This window comes from Somniosus microcephalus, chromosome 5 (assembly GCF_052327205.1).
Source record: "Somniosus microcephalus isolate GS21.2 chromosome 5, FLI_Smic_1.0, whole genome shotgun sequence".
NCBI lineage: Eukaryota > Metazoa > Chordata > Chondrichthyes > Squaliformes > Somniosidae > Somniosus > Somniosus microcephalus.
Window position 1 is genome coordinate 30,242,242 of NC_140991.1, and position 20,051 is coordinate 30,262,292.

Sequence of the window (20,051 nt, forward strand, 5' to 3'; positions counted from 1 at the left end):
CCAGGGGTCACAGTCTCAGAATAAGGGGTTGACCATTTAGGGCTGAGACGAGGAGAAATTTCTTGTGAATCTTTGTAATTCTCTACCCCAGAAAGCTGTGGATGCTCAGTCGTTGAGTATATTAAAGACAGTCAAGACAGATCGATAGATTTTTGGATACTAAGGGAACCAAGGGATAGATACTGTTCTCTGCAGCCGCGAAAGAGAGTCCCGAAGGCTGTGTTGCCTGCCCAGTGCCGGGGTTAAGGATACCTCCTCGTGGCTGGAGAAGAACTTGGAGTTGGAGGGGGAGGATCCAGTTGTCGTGGTCCATGTAGGAACCAACGACATAGGTAGAACTAAGAATCAGGTTCTGCTGAGGGAGTTTAAGGAGCTAGGGTCTAAATTAATCAGCAGGACCTTAAGGGTAATAATCTCTAGATTACTACCTGAGCCACGCGTAAATTGGCATAGGGTCAAGCAGATCAGAGAGTTGAATGCATGGCTCAAAGAGTGGTGTGGGAAGAAGGGGTTTCAATTCATGGGGCACTGACACCAGTATTGGGGAAAGAGGGAGCTGTTCTGTCGGGACGGTCTCCACTTAAACCGGGCTGGGACCAGTGTCCTGGCAAATCGAATAACTAGGGCTGCAGCTAGGGCTTTAAACAGAAAAAGGTGGGGGGGAGGGCTCAGGTGAGGGGAAGTTTAGAAATCTGAAGAGAATGGTCAAGGCAATAGAGCAGTGTAGCGATTTGGGTAAAATTAAGCAGAGTGTGACAGGAAGGGACAGAGTTTAAACGGTAGCAGTGCAGCAGAGAAGGTCAAAGCAGGGAATTATGGTAAAAAATTTAAATTAAAGGCTCTTTATCTGAATGCACGAAGCATTTGTAACAAGATAGATGCACTAGTGGCACAAATAGAGATAAATAATCTAATAGCCATTACAGAGACGTGGTTGCAAGGCGACCAAGGTTGGGAACTAAATGTTCCAGGGTACTTGACGTTTCGAAAAGACAGGCAGAATGGAAAAGGAAGGGGGTAGCCCTGACGATAAAGGATGACATAAGGACAGTAGAGAGAAAGGATCTCGGCTCGGGAGATCAGGAAGTAGAATCAATATGGGTGGAGATAAGGAATAACAAGGGGCAGAAAACACTGGTGGGAGTAGTATATAGGCCCCCTAACAGTAGCTATACTGTTGGATAGAATATTAATCAAGAAATAGTCGGAGCTTGTAACAAAGGTAATGCAATAATCGTGGGGACTTTAATCTTCATATAGACTGGACAAATCAAATTGGCAAAGGTAGTCTGGAGGACGAGTTCATGGAATGCATTCAGGACAGTTTCGTAGAACAATACGTCATGGAACCAACCAGGGAACAGGCTATTTTCGATATTGTATTGTGCAATGAGACAATCTCATAGTAAAGGATCCCCTGGGGCAGAGTGATCATAATATGATAGAATTTCACATTAAGTTTGAGAGTGACTTGCCTAAGTCTGAAACTAGAGTCTTAAACTTAAATAAAGCCAATTACATAAGTATGAGGGGCGAGTTGGCTTAGGTAGATTGGAAAAATAGATTAAAAAATGTGGCGGTAGATAAGCAGTGGCTAGCATTTAAAGAAATATTTCATAATTCTCAACAAAAGTACATTCCATTGAGAAACAAAAATTCCATGGGAAAACTGATCCATCCGTGGCTAACTAAAGAAGTTAAGGATGGCATTAGATTGAAAGAAGAAGCTTATAATGTTGTGAAGAATAGTAGTAAGCCTGAGAATTGGGAGAGTTTCAGAAACCAGCAAAGGATGATCAATTGATAAAAAGGGAAAAAATAAAATATAAGAGAAAACTAGCAAGACATCTAAAAACAGATGGTAAGAGCTTCTACAAGTATGTAAAAAGGAAGAGAGTAGCAAAAGTAAAATTTGGTCCCTTAGAGGCTGAGACAGGAGAAATTATTATGGGGAATAAGGAAATGGCAGAAACGTTAAACATATATTTTGTAGCTGTCTTCACAGTAGAAGACACAAAGTATATCAAAAATGGTGGGGAACCCAAGGGTCTAATGAGGGTGAGGAACTTAACGTAATTAATATAAGTGGAGAAAAAGTACTCGAGAAACTAATGGGACTAAAAGCCGACAAATTCCCTGGACCTGATGGCCTACATCCTAGGGTTCTAAAAGAGGTGGCTGCAGAGATAATGCATGCATTGGTTTTATTCTCCCAAAATTCCCTAGATTCTAGAACGGTCCCAGCGGATTGGAAGGAAGCAAATGCATGCTATTCAAGAAAGGAGGGAGAGAGAAAACAGGGAACTACAGGCCAGTTATCCTGGCATTAGTCATCGGGAAAATGCTGGACTCCATTGTTAAGGAAGTGTCCAACAGTATAGCTACTATCAGGGCACTTAGAAAACCATAACATGATTAGGCAGAGTCAACATGGTTTTATGAAAGGGAAATCATGTTTGACAAATTTATTAGAGTTTTTTGAGGATGTAACTAGCAGGGTATATAAAGGGAAACCAGTGGATGTAGTATATTTGGATTTCCAAAAGGCATTCGATAAGGTGCCACATAAAAGGTTATTACACAAGATTAGGGCTCATGGGGTTGGGGGTAATATAGTAGCATGGATAGAGGATTGGTTAACGAACAGAAAACAGGGAGTAGAGATAAACGGGCCTGTTTCAGGTTGGCAGGCTGTAACTAGTGGGGTGCCGCAAGGATCAGTGTTGGGGCCTCAGCTATTTACAATCTATATTAATGACCTAGATGAAGGGACCGAGTGTAATGTATCCAAGTTTGCTGATGATCCAAAGCTAGGTGTGACAGTAAGCTGTGAGGAGAACACAGAGTCTGCAAAGGGATATAGATAGACTCAGTGAGTGGGCAGTAAGGTGGCAGATGGAGTATAATGTAGGGAAATGCGAGGTTAATCACTTTGGTAGGAAGAATAGAAAAACAGAATATTTTTTAAAATATTGAGAAACATTTAAATGTTGGTGTTCAGAGAGATTTGGGTGCAAGAAACACAGAAAGCTAGGATGCAGGTACAGCAAGCAATAAGGAAGGCAAATGGCATGTTGGCCTTTATTGCAAGGGGATTAGCGTATAAGAGTAAGGAAGTCTTGCTACAATTGTACAGGGCCTTGGTGAGACCACACCTGGAGTACGGTGCACAGTTCTGGTCTCCTTATCTAAGGAAGGATATACTTGCCTTGGAGGCGGTGCAACAAAGGTTCACTCGATTGATTCCTGGGATGGGAGGGCTGTCCTATGATGAGAGATTGTGTAGAATGGGCCTACACACTCTGGAGTTTAGGAGAATGAGAGGTGATCTCATTGAAACATACAAGATTCTGAAGGGGATTGACAGGGTCGATGCTGAGAGCTTGTTTCCCCTGAACTTGGGGCATAGTCTCAGGATAAGGGGTCGGCCATTTAAGACTGAGGTGAGGAGGAATTTCTTCACTCAGAGGGTTGTGAATCTTTGGAATTCTCTGCCCCAGAGGGCTGTGGATGCTGAGTCTTTGAGTATATTCAAGGCTGAGTTCGATAGATTTTTAGACTCTAGGGGAATCAAGGGATATGGAGATCGGGCGGGAAGGTGGAGTTGAGGTTGAAGATCAGCCATGATGTTATTGAATGGCAGAGCAGGCTCGAGGAGCTGTATGGCCTACTCCTGCTCCTATTTCTCATGTGCATCTGTGGGGGAAAAAAACTCAGCATTTTTGGGTGTAGAAAATCAGACTCGGCCTCAGTCTTGTGCTTTTTGTGGTTGTTCAATGAGCTATATCTAAATTCAAGAAGTTAGACGTTAATCCTTCCTGTTTCCATGGGAAACTTTATTTTGAGCTAAATCTGGCTCGAGCAACCTGGACGGTCAGCTGGGAAACTGCAGTAACTTGACACAATTTATAAACTTTATATTTTACAAATACTGCAGTTCCGTGACTGTCCTGTGGTATTGCTGTCATACAGGTTTAGTTTGGAGCAAGGCTGGAAACATTGCATCCTTGTAATTATGGCCATAATAGCCCAGAAAACTGGGATGAAAATGCAGGTCTTATAATTCATTCTGTGAAGCACTTTGAAAAGTTTTGAGGATGCGAGAAGGCGCTATGCAAATGCAAGTATTTTCTTTTCTTTGTGTACTCATTACCAACAACAACAACAACTTGTATTTATATAGCGCCTTTAACATAGTAAAACGTCCCAAGACGCTGCACAGGAATATTTTGAGGCAAAAAAAATTTGACACCGAGCCACATAAGGATAAATTATTGCTAGTGACCAAAAGCTTGGTCGAAGAGGTAGGTTTTAACATAGAAACAGGAGTAGGCCATTCGGCCCCTCGAGCCTGCTCCGCCATTCAATGAGATCATGGCTGATCATCCAAACTCAGTACCCTGTCCCTGCCTTCTCCCCATATCCCTTGATCCCTTTAGCCTTAAGAAATATATCTAACTCCTTCTTGAATATATTTAATGAATTGGCCTCAACTGCCTTCTGTGGTAGAGAATTCCACAGGTTCACCACTCTCTGGGTGAAGAAATTCCTCCTCGTCTCAGTCCTAAATGGCTTACCCCTTATCCTTAGACTGTGACCCCTGGTTCTGGACTCCCCCTCCATCGGGAACATCCTTCCTGCATCTAGTCTGTCTAGTCTTGTTAGAATTTTATAAGTTTCAATGAGATCCCATCTCATTCTTCTAAACTCCAGCGAGTATAAGCCCAATCGACCCAATCTCTCCTCATACGTCATTCCTGCCATCCCAGGTATCAGTCTGGTGAATCTTCGCTGCACTCCCTCCATGGCAAGAACATCCTTCCTCAGATAAGGCGACCAAAACTGCACACAGTACTCAAGGTGTGGTCTCACCAAGGCCCTGTACAACTGCAGCAAGACATCCTTGTTCCTGTACTCAAACCCTCTCGCTACGAAGGCCAACATACCATTTGCCTTCTTAACCGCCTGTTGCACCTGCATGCTTACCTTCAGCGACTGGTGCACAAGGACACCCAGGTCTCGTTGCACTTCCCCTTCTCCCAATCTATTGCCATTCAGATAATCTGCCTTCCTGTTTTTGCCACAAAAGTGGATAACCTCACATTTATCCACATTATACTGCATCTGCCCAATCACCCAACCTGCCCAAATCATACTGGAGTTTCTCGGCATCCTCCTCACAGCACACACACCCACCCAGCTTTGTGTCGTCTGCAAACTTGGAGATATTACATCTAGTTCCCTCGCCTAGATCATTACGGAGCGTCTTAAAGGAGGAAAGAGAGGTAGCAAGGCGGAGAGGTTTAGGCAGGGAATTCCAGAGTTTAGGGCCTAGGCAACAGAAGGCACGGCCACCAAAGGTTGAGTGATTATAATCAGGGATGCTCAAGAGGGCAGAATTAGAGGAGCGCAGATATCTCAGGGGGTTGTGGGGCTGGAGGAGATTACAGAGATAGGGAGGGGCGAGGCCATGGAGAGATTTGAAAACGAGAATTTTGAAAACGAGGCGCTTCTTAACCGGGAGCCAATGTAGGTCAGCGAGCACAGGGGAGATGGGCGAACGGGATTTGGTGCGAGTTAGGACACGGGCAGCCGAGGTTTGTATGACCTCAAGTTTACGTAGGGTGGAATGTGGGAGGCCAGCCAGGAGTGTGTTGGAATATTCAAGTCTAGAGGTAACAAAGGCATGGATGAGGGTTTCAGCAGCGGATGAGCTGAGGCAAGGGCGGAGATGAGTGATGTTACGGAGGTGGAAGTAGGCGGTCTTTGTTACGCTGCGGATATGTGGTCAGAAGCTCATTTCACGGTCAAATATGAGACCAAGGTTGTGAACAGTGTGGTCCAGCCTCAGACAGATGTTGGGGAGAGGGATGGAGTCAGTGGCTAGGGAACGGAGTTTGTGGTGAGGACCGAAAACAATGGCTTCCGTCTTCCCAATATTTAATTGGAGAAAATTTCTGCTCATCCAGTACTGGATGTCAGACAAGCAGTCTAACAATTTAGAAACCGTGGAGGGGTCGAGAGAAGAGTTAGTGAGGTAGAGCTGGGTGTCATCAGCGTACATGTGGAAACTGATGCTGTTTTCGGATGATGTCGCCAAGGGGCAAAATGTAGATGAGAAATAGGAGGGGGCCAAGGATAGATCCTTGGGGGACACCAGAGGTAACGATGCTGGAGCGGGAAGAGAAACCGTTGCAGGTGATTCTCTGGTTACGATTAGATAGATAAGAATGGAACCAGGCGAGTGCAGTCCCACCCAGCTGGACGACGGTGGAGAGGCATTGGAGAAGGATGGAGTGGTCAACCGTGTCAAAGGCTGCAGACAAGTCAAGCAGGATGAGGAGGGATAGTTTACCTTTGTCACAGTCACAAAGGATGTCATTTGTGACTTTAATGAGAGCCAGTTCGGTACTGTGGCAAGTGCGGAAACCTGATTGGAGGGATTCAAACATTAATTGCGGGAAAGATGGGCACGGATTTGGGAGGCGACAACATGTTCAAGGACTTTGGAGAGGAAAGGGAGGTTGGAGGTTGGGTGGTAGTTTGCAAGGACGGAGGGGTCAAGGGTTGTTTTTTTGAGGGGGTGATGACGGCAGATTTGAGGGAGAGGGGGACAGTACCTGAGGAGAGAGAACCGCTAACAATGTCAGCTAACATGGGAGACAGAAAAGGAAGTTGGGTGGTCAGCAGTTTGGTGGGAATAGGGTCGAGGGAGCAGGAGGTGGAGCTCATGGATAAGATGAATGCAGAGAGATCATGAGGGGAGATCGGAGAGAAACTGGAGAAAGATGTGAGTTCAGGGCTAGGGCAGGGGGGGAACCTTAGAGGAAGTTTGGCCCAGTGGGCTCGGGGAAGGAAGAGAAGTGGCAGAGGCAGCTGAACGGATGGTCTCAATCGTAGAGACAAAGAAGTCTATGAGCCCCTCACAGTTGTTATCAGAGGTGAGGGCGGAGGAGACAGGGGAGAGGGGTTTAAGAAGAGGGTTAGCAGTAGAGAATAGGAGCCGGGGTTTATCTTTGCATTCCAGAATGATTCTGGAATAGTGAGCAATTTTGGCAGACGAGAGCAGGGCCCGATAGTGCTTTATGTGGTCCAGCCAGATTTGGCGGAGAATGGCTAAACCAGTTGTCCGCCATATCCGTTCGAGTCTGGGTCCCTTGGACTTAAGGGAGCGAAGATGAGAGCCGTCCCAGGGGGAACAGCCAGGGTGAGAGAGGGTAATTGTTTTAATAGGGACTAGCGCATCAAAAGTGGACACAAAAACTGGAAATGGCAGGACTGTCATATGAGGAGAGATTGGGTCAACTAGGCCTGTATTCACAAGTGTTTAGAAGAATGAGAGGGGATCTCATTGAAATGTATAAAATTCTGACAGGGCAAGACAGACTGGATGCAGGGAGGATGTTTCCCCTGGCTGTGGGGTCTAGAACGAGGGGTCACAGTCTCAGGATACCGGGTAGGACATTTAGGACTGAGATGAGACATTTCTTCACTCAGAGGGTGGTGAACCTGTGGAATTCTCTACCACAGAAGGCTGTGGAGGCCAAGTCACTGAATATATTTAAGAAGGAGATAGATTTCTAGACGCAAAAGGCGTCAAGGGGTATGGGGAGAGAGCGGGAATATGGTATTGAGATAGAGGATCAGCCATGATCATACTGAATGGCGGAGCAGGCTCGAAGGGCCGAATGGCCGACTCCTGCTCCTATTTTTCTATGTTTCTATGTTTCTAAATGTGTAACAATGCACAAACTGTAAAGCAAATAGTTCTCCTCATTGGTCCTCTGATCATCCTGGGTCAGCTGTCAATGAAAGCAATAGTGAGCCTGATGTAGCAATTGAGAGGTCATCTTAGCTGCACAGAGCCTTGATTCTTCTTGACACATGTTTATTGTAGAGCTGTTGATGCTAATATACAGAATGAAGTGTTAACATGATCAGCTGGAATTGGCTCTGGCCTAATATTGAACTTGTCACACGTATAAAACTGTTGAAACTTTCATCTCCTTGAGCTTGGCGGAAATCCAGCAAAGGTTTCCAAAGTGATTGTAGTGAATGACAGTTAGGCTGATGGAAACAGCAATTGAAATCTCTGCTGTTCACGCCTCCTCGCTCCAGTGAGGCTAAGCTAGCAAGAAGCACAGCACAACATTTCAATTTATCTTCGAAGCAAACAAGGACCTTTTCTTTAAAGTCAGTTTTTACTGTCAATAAAAATCCAGGTTTCCAGTCATTTTTAGAATCAAAAACTGGGAGTAAGGTGTAGAGGGGGTGGGGGGGTGGGGGGGGGCGGCGCGGTGGTGAAGAAACAATAGTGCCCAAAAATGCCAGGGCAAAGTAAGAGAAAATAAGCAAAAATCAGTTTTTGCTTTGAACTCCACGAAAGCTCAAAAAAACAAACAAGATGGAGTTAAGCTAAATGACAGCCCTCAATTATTTACATGTTTCATAGACATTTTTATCGGCTCAGTGGCAGTTCCCACAGTAATATAAATTTCCATGATCACCAGATAATGTCAAGCTATTTTAGCAGTAAGATGCATTTATAGTATTCGCAAATGGGCTGTGCACTGCAAAATATTAACTGCTAAAGCATTTAAAGTAGCACATCACCATCATGAAGCTCAAATACTTTCAAAGTCTGAAATATGAAATAGTTGATGCAAAATTGTATTTTGCATTACGTGCTATGAATGATGTATTGCGATCACTCTATCCATTTTGTTAATTACAAAGCCGCAGTCATCGTCTAGGCTCTTTGACGCGTATCTTGATATTATGGATGCGGTGTGTGCATATCCCCAGACCTTATTTATAGTAAGAAAAACATGACAACATTTGGTTTTCCCCTCAAGTTAGGGAGGAAATTACCAATTCACCATCCAGAATTTAAATCTGAGATTTTAGCAGTGGAGCTTCATTTAAAAACTTTTTAAAAAGTTGCCAATGAGCCAAGACATGAACAAATGGTTCCTATGTGCGAAATGAGCTCAACAGCTTACCTCATCTGTATTTATCTGTGAAAAGATAGATTGACACTAACCAAAGTCACAAGTTACATCCTCTGTAACTGTGACCATGGTGCATTATCTCTCCTTATCTTCTCTGCAACCGTTGAAATGGTTAACCACGCCATCTTCCATCAATTCCTCTTTTCTGTTGTCCACCTGAGTGGCACTGCCCTTGTTCGGTTCCACTCTTATCTATCCAGTCGTAGCCAGAGTATCTCCAGCAATGGCTTCTCTTCCCAACTCTGCATTGTAACCTCTGTCTCCCAAGGAACTATCTATGGCCGCCCCCCCCCCCCCCTCCTGTTCCTCATCTACACGTTGCCCCTTGGCGATATCATTCTTCTTCTTAGGCAGTCCCTCGGAACCGAAGATGACTTGCTTCCACGCTAAAAATGAGTTCTCCGGTGACTGATGAGTCCAATGCGGGACCTACAGTCCCTGTCACAGGTGGGGCAGACGGTGGTTGAAGGGGCGGGTGGGTGGGGTGCTTGGGTTGACGTGCGCTCCTTCCGCTGTTTGTGCTTGGCTTCCGCTTGTTCCCGGCGAAGAGACTCGTGGTGTTCGGCGCCTTCCCGGATGCTTCTCCTCCACTGTGTGCGGTCTTGGGCCAGGGATTCCCAGGTGTCGGTGGGGATGTTGCACTTTTTCAAGGAGGCTTTGAGGGTGTTCCTGAAGTGTTTCCTCTGCCCACCTGGGGCTCTCTTGCTATGTCGGAGCTCCGAGTAGAGTGCTTGTTTTGGGAGTCTCGTATCGGGCATGCGGACGATGTGACCTGTCCATCGGAGCTGATCGAGCGTGGTCAAAGCTTCGATGCTGGGGACATTGGCCTGAGCGAGAACACTGACGTTAGTGCGCCTATCCTGCCAATGGATTTGCAGGATCTTGCGGAGGCAGCATTGGTGGTACCTCTCCAGTGCTTTGAGGTGCCTGCTGTACATGGTCCATGTCTCTGAGGCATACAGGAGGGTGGGTAATCACTACTGCTCTGTAGACCATGAGCTTGGTGCTGGGTTTGAGGTCCTGGTCTTCAAACACTCTCTTCCTCAGGTGACCGAAGGCTGCACTGGCACACTGAAGGCGGTGTTGGATTTCGTCATCGACGTCTGCCCTTGTTGACAGTAGGCTCCCGAGGTATGGAAAGTGGTCCACGTTGTCCAAGGCCTTGTCATGGATTTTGATAATCGGGGGGCAGTAAACATAGAAACATAGAAGATAGGAGCAGGAGTAGGCCATTCGGCCCCTCGAGCCTGCTCTGCCATTCAATGCGATCATGGCTGATCATCCAAATTCAGTACCTGATTCTTGCTTTCTCCCCATAACCCTTGATCCCTTTAGCCTTAAGAAATATATCCAACTCCTTCTTGAATACATTTAATGAACTGGCCTCCACCGCCTTCTGTGGTAGAGAGTTCCACAGGTTCACCACTCTCTGGGTGAAGAAATTCCTCCTCATTTCTGTCCTAAATGGCCTACCCTTTATCCTTAGACTGTGTCCCCTGGTTCTGGACTCCCCGACCATCGGGAACATCCTTCCTGCACCTAGTCTGTCCAGTCCTGTCAGAACTTTTTAAGTTTCAATGAGATCACCTCTCATTCTTCTAAACTCCAGCGAATACAAGTCCAATCGACCCAATCTCTCCTCATACGTCATTCCTGCCATCCCAGGTATCAGCCTGGTGAATCTTCGCTGAACTCCTTCCATGGCAAGAATATTCTTCCTCAGATAAGGCAACCAAAACTGCACACAATACTCAAGATGTGGTCTCACCAACGCCCTGTACAACTGCAGCAAGACATCCTTGTTCCTGTACTCAAACCCTCTTGCTACGAAGGCCAACATACCATTTGCCGCCTTAACCGCCTGCTGCACCTGCATGCTTACCTTCAGCAACTGGTGCACAAGGACACCCAGGTCTCGTTGCACTTCCCCTTCTCCCAATCTATTGCCATTTAGATAATAATCTGCCTTCCTGTTTTTGCCACCAAAGTGGATAACCTCACATTTATCCACGTTATATTGCATCTGCCATGTTTCTGCCCAATCACCCAACATGTCCAAATCATCCTGGAGTTACTGTGTGGCGGGGGCAGGTTGGTAGAGGACCTTTGTCTTACGGATGTTTTGTGTAAGGCCCATGCTCTCATACGCTTCGGTGAAGGTGTTAACGATGGTTTGGAGTTCGACCTCCTAGTGTGCACAGACGCAGGCGTCGTCTGCATACTGTGATTCGACGACAGAGGATGGGACGACCTTGGACCTGGACTGGAGGCGACGGAGGTTGAACAGTTTCCCGTTTGTTCTGTAAATTAGCTCCACTCCAGCGGGGAGCTTACTGAGGGTGAGATAGAGCATTGCCACAAGGAAGACAGAGAAGAGCGTTGGTGCGATGACACAGCTTTGCTTGACCCTGGTCCTTACATGAATTGGGTCTGTGGTGGAACCGTTGATCAGGATCACGGCTTGCATGTCATTGTGAAGCAGGCGGAGGATGGTGACAAATTTTTGAGGCAGCCGAATTTGAGGAGGACACTCCATAATCCCTCACGGTTGACAGTGTCAAAGCCTTTGTGAGGTCAAAGAAGGCATGTACAGCGGTTGGTGCTGTTCCCTACATTTCTCTTGTAATTGGCGTGCCGTGAAGATCATATCTATTGTGCCCGTTAGTGGGCGGAATCCGCATTGCGACTCTGGGAGAAGCTCTTCAGTCACTGGGAGAAGGCGATTGAGGAGGATTCTTGTGATAACTTTCCCTGTGGCAGGCAGCAGGGAAACTCCTCTGTAATTACTGCAATCGGACTTGTCACCTTTCTTGAAGATGGACACAATTACGGTGTCTCTGAGATCCCCTGGCATGCTCTCCTCCTTCCAGATAAGAGATATTAGTTCATGAATTCGCGCCAGTAGTGCTTCTCCGTTATGCTTTAGTGCCTCGGCAGGGATTTCATCTGCTCCTGAGGCCTTGTTGTTCTTCAGTTGTTGGATGGCCTTTTCAACCTCATGCCGGGCTGGTTGTGCTGAGATGGTGGCGGATGGCATGCTGCGGGATGGAGTTGAGGACACTCGCGTCGAAGACAGTCTCGGTTAAGGAGATCTTCGAAGTGCTCCTTCCAGCTGGCACTGACTGCCTCTCTGTCCTTGATGAGTACCTCTCTGTTCCTGGCCCGCAGCAGGGTAGGGCCTTGGGTGCTTGGGCCATAGGTGGTCTTGACTGCGCTAAAGAATCCACTCACGTCGTGGTTGTCGGCTAGCTGCTGGATCTCCTGCGCTTTCTCCACCCACCATCTGTTCTTTAGGTCACAAGTTTATTGTTGGACCTCGGCCTTCAGGCGACTGTAGAGCTGCTTTCTTGCTCTCGAGTTCTGTTGCTGTTTCCAGATCAGGAATGCCTTGCGCTTGCGGCTTATTAGCTCCTGGATCTCCTGGTTGTTCTCGTCGAACCAGTCTTGGTGTTTCCTGGTCGAGTGACCGAGCGTCTCTTCACAGGTGCATTCACAGACATACGGTCAGCTTTCACATGGATGCTGATGACTCCCAGCTCCACCTCTCCACCACTTCTCTCGACCCCTCCACTGCCTCTGTTATCAGACTGCTTGTCTGACATCTAGTCTTGGTTGAGCTGCAATTTCCTACAGCTAAACATTGGGAAGACCAAAACCCACAAACTCTCTAACCGTGTCACCGATTCCATCCCCTCCCCAGCCATTATCTGAGGGCGAACCAGACTGTTCACAACTTCGACATTCTATTTGACCCTGAGCTAAGTTCTCAACTCTGTCCATCTATATACTGTCCATCACAAAGCCTGCCCACTTCCAACTTTGTAACATTGCTGGCCTCCACCCTTACCTCAGTCCATCTGCTTGAAACCCATATCATGCCTTTGTTACCTCTAATCCCGACTATTCCAATAATGTCCTGGCTGGCCTTCCTTCCCCTACCCTCCATAAACTTCAGCTCATCCAAAGCTCTGCTGCTCGTATCCTATCCCATGTAAAGGCCAGCTCACCGATTATGTCTGTCCTCGCTGACCTATATTGGTTCCCGGTCTCCCAACGCCTCCAATTTAAAATTCTTACCCGTATGTTTAAATCTCTTTGTACTCCTCGTGCCTCCCTATCTCTGTAACCTCATCCAGCCCTACAAATACCCCTTCTGAACAATCTGTTCCTCTGACTCTGGCCTCTTGTGCGTGCCTCCCCCCATTCACCCCAACATTAGCAGCTGTGCCTTCAGCCATCTCGGCTCCATACTCTGAAATTTCCTTTCTAAACCTCTCCACCTCTTCATCACCCTCTCGTCCTTTAAAATCCTCCTTAACATCCACCTCTTAGACCAAGCTTTGGTCATCTCTCCTACTATCTCCTTCTTTGGTTTGGTATTCATCTTTTCCTTACACCTCTGTGAAGTGCCTTGAGACATTAAAGAAGCTATATAAATGTAAGTTGTTGTCATCTTGATTTGTGGCGTATTTAAAAATGGAGTAAAATACTGTCAACAGGTAAAATTCACGATCTTCAGACTCTCTGCCGAACAAATAACTCCTTTACTTTTAACGGACTTATTGCACTTTGCACATTAACTCTGTCCTCTTAGAAATATGTTACCACAAAATGTAGTATTGTACAGCAAGCTGGTATTCATAGAATCACAGAAACCCCACAGTGCAGATAGAGGCCATTTCGGCCCATCAAGCCTGCACCGACACATATCCCACCCGATCCCCGTAACCCCTACACCAACACATATCCCACCCTATCCCCGTAACCCCACGTATTTAATCCCCCTAACACTAAGGGTCAATTTATCATAGCCAATCAACCTAACCCGCACATCTTTGGACTGTGGGAGGAAACCGGAGCACCCGGAGAAAACCCACGCAAACACGGGGAGAATGTGCAAACTCCACACAGACAGTCACCCGAGGTCGGATTCGAACCCGGGTCTCTGGCGCTGTGAGGCAACAGTGCTAACCACTATGCCACCGTGCCATTCATAGCATCTTAAATGGTTATTGACCATTCTTGGATCATATGATGTCGCAATATAGTTTCTTTCTTTCTTTCTTCAGATGAAAAAGGTATTCAGCGTGCTTGGTGCTTTTTGAGAGACTGAAACAATGCAATATACATAGCTGGGGTAAGTACTGTGATGATTTGAACTGATCCCTCATCTTTTTTTCTAATTTTGCATCATTTGTATTAGAGCTTTTAATGCTTGATGTTATGTATCTTAAAACGTACCCACTTTTTCTATGCTAAACAGTGTAAGGTATTCATTGTACGGGACAAATTTACGACCAGTTAATCTTGTCAAGAAGAGCTGAGTCAGTTATGACTAATGGGTATTGTGGTGTGATAAACATGGGGTGTACTGTTCATCTGCTAGCAAAGAGAAAAACCTGTATAATGTAAATGAATTATAAAAAAATGCATTTGTGTGTGATATATCAAATTGCACTTTTGTTCAAGATCATAGTACATTTAACATAAGAACATAAGAAGTAGGAGCAGGAGTAGGCCATACGGCCCCTCGGGCCTGCTCCGCCATTCAATAGGATCATGGCTGATCCGAACTTAGACTGACGTCCACTTCCCTGCCCTCTCCCCGTAACCCCTTATTCCCTTATCAGCTAGGAAACTGTCTATCTCCGTTTTAAATTTATTTAATGTCGCAGCTTCCACAGCTCTCTGGGGTAGCAAATTCCACAGATTTACTACCCTCTGAGTGAAGAAGTTTCTCCTCATCTCAGTTTTGAAAGGGCAGCCCATTATTCTAAGATTATGCCCCCTAGTTCTAGTCTCACCCATCAGTGGAAACATCCTCACCGCATCCACCCGATCAAGCTCCCTTACAATCTTATATGTTTCGATAAGATTGCCTCTCATTCTTCTAAATTCCAATGAGTAGAGGCCCAACCTACTCAACCTTTCCTCATAAGTCAACCCCCTCATCTCCGGAATCAACCGAGTGAACCTTCTCTGAACTGCCTCGAGAGCAAGTATATCTTTTCTTAAATATGGAAACCAAAACTGTACGCAGTATTCCAGGTGTGGCCTCACCAGTACCCTGTATAACTGAAGCAAGACTTCCCTGCTTTTATACTCCATCCCCCTTGCAATAAAAGCCAAGATTCCATTGGCCTTCCTGATCACTGTATTGATTTCTATGTGGGTTCAATGATGACACATTGATGAAAGAGAATGTCTTTTAATCTAAAGTTTGTTCAACTAAGTTAACAGCCTTACAGGAGACACCATCTTAGAGATCCATCTAAAACGAAACTAAAACTAAACTGCTTCTCTCACATGCCCTCTGCTGGTAAGGCATAAATAATCAAACAGGCAAATATGCTGGTAAGGCATCATAATCAAACAGGCAAATACCATCACTATTTGCTGATATCATTACAATCACCTGCTGTACCTGCATACTAACCTTCTGTGTTTCGTGCACCAGGACCCCCAGATCCCTTTGTACTGTAACACTTTGCAGTTTCTCTCCATTTAGATAATAACTTGCTCTTTGATTTTTTCTGCCAAAGTGCATAACCTCACACTTTCCAACATTATATTCCATCTGCCAAATTTTTGCCCACTCACCCAGCCTGTCTATGTCCTTTTGCAGGTTTTTTATGTCCTACTCACTCACTGCTTTCCCTCCTATCTTTGTATCATCGGCAAACTTGGATACATCACATCCACTGGTTCCCCTTTATCCACCCTGTTTGTTACGTCCTCAAAGAATTTGAGCAAATTTGTCAAACTTGACTTCCCCTTCGTAAAACCATGCTGACTCTGTCCGATTAAATTATGCTTATCCAAATGTCCTGTTACTGCTTCCTTAATAATGGACTCCAACATTTTACCAACCACAGATGTTAGGCTAACTGGTCTATAGTTTCCAGCCTTTTGTCTGCCTCCCTTTTTAAATAAGGGCGTTACATTAGCAGTTTTCCAATCTGCTGGGACCTTTCCTGAATCCAGGGAGTTCTGGAAAATTACCACCAATGCATCCACAATCCCTACCGCTACTTCTCTCAAGACCCTAGGATGTAAGCCATCAGGTCATGGGGATTTATCCGCCTTTAGTCCCATTTTCTTACCGAGTACCACCTCCTTCGTGATTTTAATCGTGTTTAGCTCCTCCCCCGCTATAGCCCCCTGTTTGTCCAGTGTTGGGATATTTTTAGTGTCCTCTACTGTAAAGACTGATACAAAATATTTGTTCAGCGTTTCTGCCATCTCCATGTTCCCCACCACTAATTTCCCGGTCTCGTACTCTAAGGGACCAACATTCACTTTAGCTACCCTTTTTCTTTTTATATAACTGTAGAAACTCTTGCTATCTGTTTTTATATTTTTTGCTAGTTTACTTTCATAATCTACCTTCCCTTTCTTAATTAATCTTTTAGTTATTCTTTGCTGGCTTTTAAATGCTTCCCAATCTTCTATCCTCCCACTAGATTTGGCTACTTTATATGCCCTTGTTTTCAGTCGGATACTATCCTTTATTACTTTACTAAGCCACGGATGGCTGTCTTTTCTTTTACGCCCCTTTTTCCTCACTGCAATATATTTTTCTTGAAAGTTGTGAAATATCTCCTTGAATGTACACCACTGCTCATGTACTGTCTTACACTTTAATTGTTTTCCCAGTCCACTTTAGTCAACTCTGCTCTCATACCTTCATAGCCTCCTTTATTTAAGCTTAGTTTGAGATCCAACTCTCTCACCCTCCAACTGAATTTGGAATTCAACCATGTTATGGTCACTCATTCCAAGGGGATCCTTTACTAGGACATTTTTTATTAATCCTGTCTCATTACACAGGACCAGATCTAAGATTGCCTGCCCCCTGGTTGTTTCAGTTACATACTGCTCAAGGAACCTGTCCCTAATGCACTCTATGAACTCTTCCTCAAGGCTGCCCTGCCCAATTTGATTTGTCCAGTCAATATGAAAGTTAAAATCCCCCATGATTATAGCTGTTCCCTTATTACAAGCCCCAACTATTTCCTGATTTATACTCCGACCAACAGAGTTGCAACTGTTATGAGGCCTATAGACTATGCCCACTTGTGACTTTTTCCCCTTATTATTCCTTATCTCCACCCAAACTGTTTCACTATCCTGATCCTTTGACCCAATATCATTTCTCACTATTGCAGTGATTCCATCCTTTATTAACATAGCCACCCCACCTCCCTTTCCTTCCTGTCTGTCCTTCCTAATTGTCCAATACCCCTGGATGTTTAGTTCCCAGTCATGGTCACCTTGCAGCCATGTTTCTGTAATGGCCACCAGATCATACTCATGTGTAGTTATTTGTACCGTCAACTCGTCTATTTTGTTACGAATGCTGCGTGCATTCAGATAAAGAACTTTTAAATATGTTTTGTGACAATTTATTCCTGCTTTTACCCCCTTTACTACTTTACCTTTATCTTTATACATTCTGTCCCTTCCTGACACGCTCTGGTTTTTAATTCCCCCACTGCTACCTTGCTCTATTGCCTTCTCCGCTGACATTTTTATTTTTCAGCATTGTAGCCATTTCTTTCCTACATATAGCATTTGGAAGTGGTATATACATTTGACCCTGGTCCTAAATTTTAGGAAATAATTTCCAATGTATTAACCACATAGTGAATCCAACCCATAAGCACTTCAATAGCAGCATTTATAGAGGGGCAGTCCATTATAAAAGTATTAGTTAACTTAGAACTAATTACTAATAAAAAATATTACAATTGATTGATTTTTCTGTACAAAAATCAATTTTTAAAATGAATCTTTCTCTGTTTAGAAAACTATCGGAACTACACAGTGCACAATGGTATGAACTCACTGCTTTGAAAGCAATCAGCCTTGATGGGGATAAGTAGCAGCCTGTGAATTGCTCACATATTTAGGAATATTTGCTGTGTTGCAGTCACTCTGTTCAACTTGCCGAGCAGAATTTCCTGTAGGTTGTGTTTCTCCTGCCTTCCTAAGCCACTTCAGTTTTTCCATTGATTTTCTGCCCTTACTCCAACTTTTCCTGCAGGTAATAATCTATTCTGAGTACAGTTCTGTGAGCAGTGGCGATGATCTGCTTGCTGGAGCTTGAGCCCAGACTGAGAGTTTTAGTAGGCTATTCAACAGTGGGGGTTACAACAACTTCCATTTATATAGTTCCTTTAACATAGAAAATGTCCCAAAGCGATTCACAGTGGTGTGAGGAAAACAGATGCCAAGCCAAAGAGTGATGGCAGGGATGACCAAAAGCTTGGTCCAAGAGGGTTTAAAAAAAATGTGGTCTCGAGATGTGGGTGATGTTGGCAAGGTTGTATTTATTGCTCATATTTAGTTGCTCTGCGAAGGTGGCAGTGGGCCTTCTTGATCTGTTGCAGTCCATGTGGTGATGGTGCACTCATAATAGTAGAATTGGATAGGGATTTCCAGGTTATTGACCCAGTGACAATGAAGAAGCAGTGATGTATGTCCAAGTTAAGATGACGGCGACTTGGAGGTGAAGGCCTTCCCATAATATTGTTGTTAATATCATTCTTAGTGGTAGAAGTCACAGGAGAGGGAGGTGCCCCTCCCTCCCGGAACCATGATAGGGTTCCCCTTTTCCTCACCTTTCACCCCGCCAGCCTCCACATTCAACGGATCATCCTCCGCCATTTCCGCCACCTCCAACGTGATCCCACCACCAAACGCATCTTCCCCTCCCCTCCCCTTCCAGCATTCCGTAGGGACCGCTCCCTCCGAGACACCCTAGCCCACTCCTCTATCAACCCCAGCACCCCTTCCCCATCGCCCAGCACCTTCCTGTGTAAGCGCAGGAGATGCAACACCTGCCCTTATACCTCCCCCCTTCCCACTGTCCAGGGCCCCAAACACCCCTTCCAGGTGAAACAGCGATTTACTTGTACTTCTTGCAATCTAGTATACTGTATTCGCTGCTCACGATGTGGTCTCCTCTACATTGGGGAGACCAAACGTAGATTGGGTGACCGCTTTGCGGAACACCTCCGTTCAGTCCGTAAGGGGTGACCCTGAGCTTCCGGTCGCCTGTCATTTCGATTCACCGCTCCACTCCCACTCAGACCTCACCGTCCTTGGTCTCTTACACTGTTCCACAGAAACCCAGCGTAAGCTCGAGGAACAGCACCTCATCTTCCGATTCGGCACTTTACAGCCTTCCGGACTCAATATCGAGTTCAACAATTTCAGATCATAACCTCGGCCCCTATTACATTTTTATATATATTTTTTATTTTTATCCACACTTTTGGATTGTGCATTTTCCTTTTTCTCTCTCCCACATGGCAGCTGTCTTTCATTCTGCCAGCGCATTTCACACTTCATCTAGAGCCATCCTTTGTCTCTCTACCTGTCCTATTACCACCTCGTCTCGCCTTGAATATCTCTTAATGCCTCTTCTTTACCCCCTACAGACCTTCCCTTTTGTTCTTTCATCCCCTCCCCCATTTCCCAGCCCCCAAACCAGCTTTTCAAACTGTTTTATTTCCTGCTTTTTTTCTCAGTTCTGAAGAAGGGTTTCGACCTGAAACGTTAACTCTGTTTCTCTCTCCACGGATGTTGCCTGGCCTGCTGAGTTTTTCCAGCGTTTTCTGTTGTTATTGCTGGTGAAGTAATCTTGGTGAGTTGTTGCAGTACATCTTGTAGATTGTACATATTGCAGCCAGTGGGTTGGTAATGGATGGGGTGGATGTTGAGTCCAGTCGCCGAAGTGAGCTGTTCTGTCCTGGATGGTGTTGAGCTTGAGTACAGTGATGGCTGCACTCATCCAGGCGAATAATGAGTATTTCATCACACTCTTGACTTGAGTCTTGTAGATGGTGGAAAGACTTTGTGAAGTCAAGCGGTGAGCCATGTGTTGCACAGTACCCAGTGTTGATATGGCTGGTCTAGTTAAGCTTCTGGGCAGCAGTGACCCTCAAGATGTTTCTCATGGGGGACTTGATGATGGTGCTGCCGTTGCAGGTCGGTCGAGATGGCTGTGCTTTCTCTAGTTTGAGACGGTCATTA

At 45.4% G+C, this 20,051-nt stretch overlaps 1 protein-coding gene across 1 annotated transcript in view; it reads left to right on the forward strand.

Moving 5' to 3' along the window:
- The window catches only part of galnt11 (UDP-N-acetyl-alpha-D-galactosamine:polypeptide N-acetylgalactosaminyltransferase 11 (GalNAc-T11)), a 215,039-nt gene that overhangs the window by 11,548 nt on the left and 183,440 nt on the right, over positions 1–20,051 (forward strand). The window contains exon 2 of the mRNA XM_085987497.1: positions 14,081–14,148. The gene's annotated coding sequence lies outside the window, so the exon portion shown is untranslated. The remainder of the gene's footprint in view (positions 1–14,080; positions 14,149–20,051) is intronic.